Raw genomic sequence first — 12047 nt, 5'->3', positions numbered from 1 at the left:
TTACAGTGCTCATGTGAAGTTACCCTAAAACCAATATTTGTGCTATAGATTAAAAAGAAAAAAGAAAAAAAAGAATTCAATCTCTGTTAGGCTTCACATGACCTTTGATCAATCGCTAACAGATGTCTATTATAGTTTTAATACCTTTTGATCAATGACAACCAGGGGCGAGAGTCATATACTACTGGGGTTATATTACCTCAGCCCCCAAGGGTTCCAATTTCATCTCAAGGATTATGATCTGGCCTTTACCATCCCCATGGGATTGACTGTGCCGACTGATGGACATTGGTGTGTATCAAAATGCCTGTGTGCAATGCGGGATGCCATTCAGTGACCATAGAAAAATTCACCTTTAGATGTCGTAAGACATTTTCATGTTTTTTGACCAAAATGGTGTTGCTCAGGGATCAGCAAAAAAACACTTTCACTATAAAACTACCTTTCGTGTTCAAATATGTTTTCTTGATTCTTCTACTTGAGTTTGAAACAATGGCGGATATTTAGCTGCTGAGTTTTATAAGCACACCACCTCCCCATAATTGTAACATCTCTGTCAAAGAGATATAAGAGAAATCTTATACATCGCACTGTTTTATTTTCACTTCTTTGAATTTTAGATTTGAGGTGATAATTACGGGATGTTGCCCCATTGTCCTGTTCCACTCCCTCATTAGCCTGACACTTTTATAGGGTGCAATTATGGAAACGCTATTCCATCGACATTGACACTCTCCGAAAGAAATGCTTTTATCATTCGCTGCGACGCCACTCCAAAGAGGTCGACTCGATTGCAGTGCTGTTTTGGTTGGAAGCAGGCACATAAGCTAATGACTTGTTTGAGAACAGACAATATAAAGGCCTAAATGACCAGAGACATTTTTTAACATGGTGTCAAAACATTTTGACTCCTTTGAGATGTGATGCCATTAGGCTTGACTTTTCTTTTGCTGGTTGAAGTGAGACATTAAATATAGTTTAAGTTGCAATTATCCTCCTCTGCACATATAGTTTTGCTTTCAGATGGCAAATTAATTGGAAATCTAAAGCAGGGCTGTGTTGTCTTTTTTGCACCGCCACCTCCCACACTACCCACTCACTCTGGAGTGAGGAGCGCGATGCTTCACCATGTTTGTAGCGCAGGAACGAGGAAGAACAGAATGCTAACTGTGAGTAATGTGACCCCAGAGCTTCTGTCTGCCTGTCACTCTTGACGGTATGGAAGGGCAGAGGGACCAAACAGAACCAGTGGTCAAACACGTCGCTATCGCTTGAGTTTGTTTGGAACAAAATCGGTGCCAATTTGGACTCAGAGGGAAAAATTTCAAATATGTATTTGTTTTACTCATGAAATGACTATAAGAATATAACAGAAAGGCATCTCCTAGCTCATAGCTCAGAAAGATTAGAAGGTTTGATTGTTTGCATTTATCTCAGCACGTTAATGTCAGTAATGCTAGTTTGATACTTTACTTGTTTTATCACAACCACCTGATTGGTATTTTCTGGGTGCAGTCAGGCGGCGCAGGACAATATGATGTACTATACTGTTTCCAGAGAGTATACGTGAAATGGTTTTGGGGAAGGAGGGGTAGGGGAGGTACATGAATCATAGCTTGCACGCTGGGAATAAAGTTCATTTTTTATCCAGACAGACCATCAGTCAGCCCTTGCAGGATATAGCTGGGCCTCCTGATATCAATCTGCATGGAGGCATCCTCCTTCTCCCCAGAGGGGGTGAGGGGAGTGCTTTGATTTAAACGGTAGCATTTATCACACCTGCTCCACCATCCTAAAGGACAACCACGGGAGAAGGCATACAAAAAAAAAGCAGGGGAGAGAGGGAGAAACAGCATTAACATGTGTGGCCTGTCAATGAAAGTGTGAAGCTGGAACTGTGACTACTGGAGCAGTGACATTGCTAATACTTGCTGGTACCATTCCGTCTAATTTGTATTAGTTATGTTACGTTTCTGCTGCATTAAATGGATGGTGTTGCTGCTGAATTTTGATTATGGCTCAGGGCCAGCACTCGGTTTGTGAAGTGCGTCAAGGCTCATAAAAGTAGAAATTGTTCCCCGAGCCCTAACCTTCCTTCATGCTTGGTTTTGCAGCGTGGTTGGCATTCAACCATTAACTATACAAATGTTCTTAAGGAACAATAAATCAGCCTGGGAACATTCTTTGCTAGCTGCTTGCTCTTATATTGTGGCCACACACAGTGCCATAAAGATTTCATAAGGCACAGCAGTCATGCTGTATGCTCCCAATTATCTGTAAATGTAGATATTATACAACTCATATTCACCTCTTGAATTCCAATGTCTCAGTTTTCCATTTCGCTTTTCTGCCTTTCGCTCTCAGCAGCTCAACCGCTTCCCGAAATGGCTATTGTAACAATAACATCAGCGACGATAATGATAACAGAGTAGAAGAAAATGCTTGCATTGCGACAAACACCATCCCACTGTGACAGCGTCGTCCATCTTCATAATGTCCGCACCCCCACCCTCACCAGACACGCTGGGTACAATGACAGGACAGCAAACACAGGCTTTACTTAAATGCAGTACATCTCAAAAGACAAACAAATACACATATACACAAATTGGTAAATGTTGCAGTAGCAGCACAGGGTTGGTGCTGCTTTACCATCTCTTGCTTTTATGCACATGCATAATATGAAACTATTGACTTTATGCTTTGTTGGATGATGAAACAATACAAATACTGTGCATACAAACAGAGCATTGATCACCCTTTGCCACCAGCAGGTCCCATTCATTTCCCACCAGCCTCTATGGTATTGATTGATTGTTTCTCCACAAACATCCCGACTGAAATGTGTGTGCTGATAGCGATAGTAAATAATGATGTATTGATGGTTGTTCTGTTTTAGTGTCACAGGTTTCGATTCAACCTGATGGTCGTTTCTGAGGCAGCAGTCTGTTGTGTTGTTGAGCGTATGATCATTTGGGATGTTTCTCCCCCCCCCCCACCATTCCTAATTACACAATGTTGTAATTTACAACGAATGTGTCAGTGGTTCAGTCAGCAGCTTTCTAGACTCTTTGTGTGTGGTCTTGAAGAAGAGATTGACATTTTGTCAAACATTGTTTATCTTTGCGAGAGTGAGATATGAATATTGATATCAGTCTTGTGTGTTCATTGAGTACGGAGCGAGATCCATGTGGTTAGCTTGGCATGAAGACGCATTTAGACTAGATGTTTGTTTACCCTAGTTATTTCTTGACAAACAAGTTTATCCGAAAAAAAATTATGCTTTACTCTTACATAGTAAAACGTCCTACGGTCAGGTGAAAATGTATAAGAGACATATGGTAGTTTATTATCCCTTTTCCACCAACGGGGAACAGGCTCTGTTCTGGTTCATGCACCAAACAAAAACTTGTGGCCTAAACCTGAAAAGTTTGTTCTGAGCCGGCACCAAAAAATTGCTGGGCGTGTTGTGTTCATTTTTGTTTTTGTTAGTTTTTTTACTTACCATTCATCTTGCACATAACAGAGAAGTCGGTCCATGCTTATTTTATGAAAGTAAAAGATATATCTGCTAGATGGTTTCCAGATTTCAAATGACCTTGGACAGAACCGTTTCAAGAACCTGTTCCCTGTTGGTGGAAAAGGGCAATATTAACTTCCGAGGGAGTCAGACTCAAGAAGACAAAAACAACCTCTACAGTTCTTTGTAACGATCTGCTCACAGTAATCCATGTCATGTAAGTTACAGCTGATTGGTGGCGGTGGTTGTTTTGGTAAATGAAAATGCTCATCTGAAAGTTTGCATCTGACTACAAGCAAGAAACTGGTTCTTACTGAAAGATGAAATCAAATATATAACAAGACACCAGGAGCAGTCAGCAGCCAATGTATAACCTCATTTTAACTTCATTCAAATGACTGTAACAGCTCGAATGCATGCAACAGCATAGCTCACTATCAGTCTGATCCATTTCAGTTTTAAGACACAAGTCCTCCAGTAATTAGCTTAGTATTCACAACATTTCCTCCTAACAACTACAAAAACAACAACTCTTTAAAGTGTGCACTCACAACAACGCCTGGTCATAATAAACTTTCACCATGAGCAGAAGTGCATTTGCAATATTTATATGGCCGCTTTTAGCGTTAGCTTCAGCTAAATGCAGGGAAATGGCTCCAGCTGTAGCGATATAGGAGAGAGAGAGGTTTGAACTCAGGAACCTTCATTGTGTACACTGAACCAAATGTGGGAGAGAAATATTGTAATGTATGATTCATTTTTCAGTGAAGACAAAGGGTGCAGACACTAGTTAGACAATTAAAGTAATCTAGAACACAAATCTAGAAATATTTTGTGAGACAAAACAAAAACAGAAAAAATGCATTGTACAAATATTAGCATCTTTTTTTTCTGAGCTGCATTTTACCTCCAGACAAAGGAGGGTGGGCTGATTCAAATGTAGCTGTGGAGGAGGGAGGGATCAGTTGAGGGGTCATCCAATGAGTTTTGTTTTGGGACTCCAGGGAAATCAGGTGGCCACGCACTTGGGGTCATGGGGTTCGGCGTGTGTCGCCCTGCAGAGTTCAAGGAGCCGGGGCCTTCTATTGTGCGGGGGTCAAACTGCTCTGCACTCGTCATCATCTAGGGCGCACGAGGAGAGAGAAAAAGGCAGTGCTGAAATTGTGCGGGGCCTGGCGAGCAGCTTGCTTGTTCACCCTTTCAACCTTGGAAACAAACTATGTGTTTGATGGCCCAAGCTTGGAATACGCCCAACATCCAGAGCTGAAAAACAGGATAGAGACAAAACAGGAATAATAATAACTGCTAGACTCTGCTGGGTAGATATGAATATACAAACCGTTGAAGAACAGTGGAAGAATACGAAGGAGAAGTTTTCACCACTCCGGTTATGACTCTATGATTGTAAACTTTAAAAAAAAAAAAATCCATTGTGATGTATGGATATTATGAGTGGAGGAGATGCATGGGATGTAGAGGTAGGCACAGGTAGAGCCACTTTGTCTCTGAGTCGAAGGGGAAAGAAAAGGGTATTGAGAAACTTAAAATAAACAAAACAGGCTATTAGTGTTGTCAGTTACTCCTGCGGGTGCATATTGCTCAGTATTCAAAGCCACAGGTCTCCCAGAACGGCTTTATTGAACAGTAGATTTTCAAACAGCAAACAGTGGAGAAGTGAGGTAGCCTAGCAACATTGAAACCACAGTGAATGACTACATGTGCCCACTGCGATGCAGCCAGGCAGTTTGAAATGACAGCACAGAGCAACCCCAGAGAGAGTGGGATGTTCTGGCCACCGTGAAAAATACAAATAGGTTGGCTGTTTGCTGCGGCGTACTGTAGACATACGCATGCTTTTTACAGATCTTATTTTTTTTAAAGCTATGTACTAGCATAACAACCCTCGCTCACACCCTCTACCAGGCTGGTGACCCTATATTTTTTTCCCTCTGTGCAGTTGTTGTAGCGCTCTAAATAAAAGATCACCAGAATGTAACAGAGAAAATCTCCAGGTGCAGCGCTGTGAATGCCTCCAGGCTGTCAAACTCCTTTTAAGGGCCTTGGCTCGAATGATCCAGCTGAGCAAATTTATTGGCAAGAAATGAGACTCTAATATGTGGACATGGTTAAAATTGAAAGATGTTCATTCGATCAATAAGAGTCAATTTGTGGTGAGGCCGGCTAAAAAGCCCAACATCTTTTTTTCAAAGGTATAAAAAGGAAACAAATTTGCGACGGAAAATTTATCACGTCCCTTCTCCTCCTAAGATTAATTACCGTTCACTTTCCGTTTTCTGCATTGGCTGCGCATGTATAAACAGGAGAAAATGACCGCTGCTAATTATCTCTATTGGTGGCCATTTTATTGCACAGCAATCGCGAGGGAGCTGTAAGATTATTACTGTGAAACTGCTCGAGCACAAGGAGTTTAAATATGAACACAAAGAAACTGAAAATCAACCTGGGATTGAATCGGGAGGCAAAACCGTTCGACACCTCTTGACGAAATAGCGCGACTTGGGCTGTTTCAGTTGTGGACTAAAAACCACCGATCAGGATGTATTCTGGCATTGTGGCAGCTTTGATATTTGACAATAGGTTTCAGCAAACAATGTAAGATGAGGACAGGAACGTAGTAGCCACAAAAACATCATTTGACATTCTATTTTTTCAAGCTGTAATCTCTGCTGTCTAAACAGGTTCAGTCTTTACAGTTCTTTTGCCATAGGCCCTTGACCCACCAATGGACTCCATTATTTCTGTTTAATAGGCGATGTTCAACCCCTGAGAGTCTAGGGCTCATGGGAATTAGTATTTTTTTAAGAGACCCTAAAAGAAGAAATAATGAATGCATTTAAATATTACTTTGCCAAATTCAGAGAAAGGTCATATTTTGCATCCAAATCAATTCCACCCGCCTCACCTTGTGTCTGGGAGAAGCTTCAGGTGTCTTCACGTCACATAAAAGCGCAACAGGCCGTCTTCAAACCCAGTGTTTTATTTGCCTGTTCTGGGCCACTGTAGAAACATGGAAGAGAACCCGCTCCTGATGTTAATATAAAAAAGTTTTTTATCTTCTATTAATCTTTAGACAAACATATTTAAATTTAATCTAAAGCATTTTCATTGTTACAGTAGCTGATAAAAGTTGAACATTGTGCCACAGTTGTTCATACATAATCTAGATTATCTCGCTCTCCTGATTACATTTTTAATCAAACTGTCACATTGAAAACAAGCACATCACATGTCCAGTAAAACGAGTAATGGCTGTTTGTTGCTTTACTCTCTGCTGCTTTGCTTTATGAATGTGTTCACTTAATGAGTGTAGTGATGCTCCCTTTCATGTGTTCCTATCAAAGCCAGTCCCATTACTTAATTACTTTGATAGGCATTTGTTTATCTATTTTTTTTTTTTAAGCGGATGTATTTTATGTATTTATTTATTATTGCCATCTTATCTGAGCTGTAATGATTTAACCTACAAAGTAGTGACAGTTCCGCTGGAACAAGTGCATAATTGTACATTTAAGTGTTCTACTTAATGTGCTCATTTTCAAGCCGTCAAGGTCGTACGCTGGAGTGCCATTAGGAAAGAGAGGGGTCCTCTCTACCTGGGAACACTGCAGCCGCTTAATGCCCAGCACTCAAGAGGAGCAGGCCAGGGTATATTAGTGCAGCTACTGACAGCCAGGCAGATACAGACACTCATGTCACACACACACACTAGTATAGAAAATGTTATGCCTATTTGTGTGTGTGCGTGTGTTCTCAGTGTGCCCACACTTTATCTGGCAATCAAGGTGAAGGGGTAATGACTCTTGTGCGTCTGGGGAGAGGGTTAAAATAGTAGGCAGTGGAGGGTGGGAGGGGTTGACACTGTGAACTCCTGATGGCCTTTCTGCTGGGTAGCCATGGCAACATCTAGCCCAGTCGTTAATGAGGCAGAAGTGAGCTGTTAACAGCATACTGATTTGGGTTTGACATCGGCCTTGATTCATATCAGTCAGGAGCTGTAGATGAAATATGCGCCCTGGACAAGTTGTGTAGCTGCACATGAAATGGCCACGGCGTTTGCAACACCAAATGTGCGACAGATGTTGCCCACTGTTTCAGGGTAATTATTTAGGTCATAGCACTATCCTTATAAAAAATGACCGACAAAATAGTTCCTCAAAACAGAATACTCTAGCATGTTGGCTTCAGTTTCAGCAGTCGACTTGATGAAGAATTATTCAGTCCCCACATTCATTAGTATGTATTAAGTCATAATATATTGTATCCCTGTTCTGCTCTCCACTTTTTATTAATACCAACTAGGAGAGAAAAACAAGGTATAAATGCGTTTTGTGAAAGCACAGCCTGAGCGTGTGCCCTTCACATGTTCCAGTGCATACGAATTATTTATCAAGGTGCTGGGCACAATGGGTGGTAGGAGCATCAGTGACTGACACAGTAATGACGGTGGCTGGGCTCACCTCAGAACGCAGCTCGCTGATTGGTGACCTTACATGAGTGGCAGAGGTTAACGATGCTCGGCACTGCTTGGCTATGAGAACGGGGCCTCTCTCTTTTTTGTGTGCGTGCGAAGCGCTGCTCCACCGAATCTAAATTAACCAGCAGCTCCCAAATTGCTCTCTCTACCTGCCAGAGCGGCGTCGCGTCTCATGCTGTAAATGATTAGCGCGTTAACGGCACAGTGAGGGGACTAACTGGCTGCTCCAGACCCCGTGTTAAAGCAGTGAAAAGCATAGCTGTGAGCTATAATTCGTTGCAGTGGCAGCTAATGAGTGGATGCTACAGTGGGAAGGTGACAGTAATAAGTACAGACGTTACACCATCCTAACACAGGTACTGTATGTCATTAGTAATGCACAAGGTCGGGACTCGGTATGAGGAGCGGGTGGCTGGAGGAGTAGTTACATGTAATCTGATGTTGAGTTGGCCCATTCAGTCTGTGACAGTTGGCGCAAATGAGTGTGTCTGGGTGACCTTGCTCGATGATGATGCTCTCTAATGCCATGATGGGAGTTATCTCTGGGGCTGGGTATCATTTGAAATGTTTCAATACTGGTGCCAGAATGATACTTGAGCTTTTTTTTTAATCTCTATTTTTTTTCATAAGTCACGTAGATAGACTTCCGGCTTCGCTCCCTCTTCACCACAACAGTCGAGTAAGACACCTGTCTGTCCACCGCTTCATCTTCACCTCTCTCGTGAACCTGAAGACCCTGATATGCTTACACTCCCTCACTTAGACCCTCACCTTTAGTCCTGAACTATGGGTAGTGACAGAAAGAAAGAGATTGTGAAAACAAGTGCCCAAAATATGCTTTTTTTCAGTATGGTGGCAGGACTCAGCTCAGGGAATTGCGGGCAACTTGTCAGGATGACTCCTGTGCCCAGTAACCCTTCTATTGGAGGTTTAATGGGTACGCCCAACTGGGAGGGACTACATTTCCCATCTGGCAGGGGGTTAACCAAATTTTAGGAAAATGTCCGGACAGTGCATGTCTGAAAGCAGCTTAGGAAATATTAAAATGTTTCTTCCCCCGCCATTTGCTTTTAATTCAAGTTTGATATTAGCACTAAATGGTCAACATCTTTTAAAATTATTGTTTCTTAAGTGTAATATCCCATTTTGTATACTATAATTATGCAGTGAAAATGTACAGTATGTTGACATGTTTAACGCATAAATATATATAGGCGACTTTCTAATGTCACAAACACACAGAGACAGCACTGAAGGCAAATGAGCAAATTTATATTCAGTTTACTTGAGGAAACCACAGACATACCAAACAGGGCTACCATTATGTTCTTTTCTCCCTGTGGTTTTGTTCATGTAGTTTCTCTCCAGCGACGGCCCAGGGTCTCACATCACACATACACACTTTTGGCCCAGATCCCTTCCCCCCCTCAGTATCTGCGGGGTGTTTAAACACCAGAGTAGAGTTGTCTAAATGATAATTGCTTCTGAAAGGTTGATTTGTGACTATATCAGAGGGGGTAACTCTCCACTCGGTGTTGAGCGAGATTAGCTGTGGATCTTCGGGATTTATCACTCGAGGCATAAGGATTAGCGCCGCGTTGAAGTTTTAAAACAGAATCACTGGCGACTGTATCGTTTTAAAGAAATAAGAGGAGCTTATATCAGCTCAAGCCATTATCAGGAGAAGAAAGGGAAGCTAATCATCTTTTTAATGCTAATCATTCCTAATGAGGATTAGATCATGACAAAAAAAAACAGTAAAACAATGTCCAGAGACCAATTTTGTTATAATGGTTAAAAAATATAGTTTACATGTTATTCCAAAACTGGAAGTTTGGACACATGATCAACAACCTTCTTTTTTAAAATTATATTTACCTGTTCTTTGTTTAGTTTAACAGTAAACTGAGGGTATCAAGGAGCTAAATGTGCAAGTTAATGGTGTTTCTGTGGCTACTGGATGTAATTAAATCACATCTTTGTCTGCATCACACCTTAGTGATTCAGAGAGGAAATTAAATGAAATTCACTCCTTAATGTGCGCTGTTAGAGGCAAAGTTCTCCTAGGCCCCTCTGTCTCATCCACAATGCAAAGTAAATGCATGGGTAATGGGTTTGGCTGGTGAAATGTGCTGCTTTTACAGGTTCATCTGTGATGGAAGGTGCATTTTATGGCGTTAGTGGAGTCCAGACAAAGAGTGAGTCATAACCAAGATATCTGTAAATAAGAATCTTGACCTTTTAAGCCTTAGACGTAGAATGTGTTCGGTGTCGTCTGGCATTAATCATTAAAAAGGAAATATGTGTTTGAAAGCCCCACCACTCTAAAACCCTGTCTCCATGTGGTTGGAAATATATTTTCCACAAAAGCTAAGATGCGGATGTAGCTGCTACTGCAAATGTTAATCTATTTACATATTTTAAATATGTGCTTTCCCTATTGCACACCTGGATATTTGAGGTGTGAGCTGTTTTGTTGGGCAGAAAACAGGTGCAGCAGATCAGACAGCATGAAGAAAATACATACAGTAACCCAGATAATTTAAGGAGACTGGCCTCACTGCTGCAAGTGAGCGTCATGTGCATCCTGGTTGCAGCTTAAAGCCAAACTGTGATAAATTGGAGGCGAAAACGAAGTTGTCACTGAGCCAGGGGGGGTCGACTTTTTTGCACATTTGATATGTGCTATACCGTCTGACAAGGGGTCAAAATAACAGAGTAATGCTAATGCCATGAAATTAAGCAATAAGGTCCAATGTGTTGTATTTTTCAGAGGTGTAAGTAACTAGCTGTTATAAGTGTAGAATGGCTGTAGAAAATGGGCTGCCAATACCAAGTGTGATGGAGGTATTATTACAGGGAATGATCTGTCTATAAGATTCCATCTCGTGACTCCTGTGTGTCCAAATGACTGGAGTGTGTTGGCCACATCTCCGTGATAACTCAAGCCTAACGCTGCCTCCCAGAGCGAGAATAGAGATTAAGGAAGGAAGTGAATGAAGGTGAGGTGTGAGGGAATGGGGGAGGGGTGCGATGGAGGTGATGCGCAAGGGATCGCTGGTCAACTAGTAGCACAAGCTGGAGCACTGTCACTTTCTCCGCTTGCCATGTCTGCTGGCCCTGACAGCAATCCATTTGAGGGCCTCCTGGTGCTAACAGAGTGCTAAAACCCAATCAAACAGGCTGGAAGGCAAAAGGCGAGACACTCGGGGGCCCAGCCGGCTTCCACTTGTGTAAGCACTTCACCTCTGACTGACCCGTTCAGGCATCTTAAATAAGCAATGCGCATCGCAGAAAAGCCACAGTCAGGGACCTGAAGACGGCCATGTGTCTACTGAAAGGTCCGTCTATAAAAGTGCTTTTCGAAATCAATGGTAGCTCCATGTTTGCCCCTTTTCAAGGTCAAGTGAGAATAACATGGCAGTTGAAGAAATGTGGGGACTGCATTCCGTTTGTTGGATATAACTAATTACACCTAAAAAAAGGATTATTTTTCACCAAGTTGAAAAAAGTACTACACACAAATTAATAAGGTTTCTTTAACATCATATAGACATCAACTAACAGGACTATTAAAGATATGATAATAGGTCGTGAAATGCAGAGCTCAAGGGGCAGATGAGATCTTGCTACTTTAATCTGCTGTGGAAAGGTCAATGTTGGCGCATTGATCAAGTGTTGTGCACTTGTGAGCAAAGCACTCAGGAATATTAAAAGTTAAGTTGAATTTATAGCCTTTAGTAGCTCTTTATCCAGAATGATTAACAGATAATTGACAAGCCATTGATTTAAAAAGGGAAAAGCCTGCAGACCATCAAGCTTCTTTCTCCATTTACTGTGTATGTTTCCCCGAAAGGGAAAAAGATTGATTTCACAGTTTTTCTTCTATCCTGAGAACTTAGCACAGCATACAGAAAACTGTTGCTAACCAATGTGGGTCAGAGATCAGAGCAAAGAAATATTACGTCTAGGATGAAGTGATTTTCCTCTACAACGGGACTACAATGTTTTACAAAAATCAACACGTTTCAG

General features: G+C 41.7%; 2 protein-coding genes across 6 annotated transcripts in view; one reads left to right on the top strand and one right to left on the bottom strand.

The window, feature by feature from the left end:
* LOC118317235 (glucosidase 2 subunit beta) overlaps positions 1 to 12047 on the top strand; it is a 108668-nt gene that overhangs the window by 91825 nt on the left and 4796 nt on the right. The window lies entirely within an intron of this gene.
* elavl2 (ELAV like neuron-specific RNA binding protein 2) overlaps positions 2529 to 12047 on the bottom strand; it is a 211838-nt gene continuing 202319 nt past the window's right edge. The window contains exons 7-9 of one of the 4 annotated variants that reach the window (XR_007031764.1): positions 6444 to 6538; positions 4428 to 4642; positions 2529 to 3629 (exon numbers count right to left, since the gene is read on the bottom strand). The gene's annotated coding sequence lies outside the window, so the exon portion shown is untranslated. Of the gene's footprint in view, positions 4784 to 6443; positions 6539 to 12047 lie in introns of all 4 variants that reach the window. The other 3 variants (XR_004795386.2, XR_004795389.2, XR_004795388.2) reach the window with 3 other exon arrangements.

The sequence above is a fragment of the Scophthalmus maximus genome, chromosome 12 (genome assembly GCF_022379125.1).
Source record: "Scophthalmus maximus strain ysfricsl-2021 chromosome 12, ASM2237912v1, whole genome shotgun sequence".
Taxonomy (NCBI): domain Eukaryota; kingdom Metazoa; phylum Chordata; class Actinopteri; order Pleuronectiformes; family Scophthalmidae; genus Scophthalmus; species Scophthalmus maximus.
This window is presented reverse-complemented; position numbering and strand designations above follow the sequence as displayed.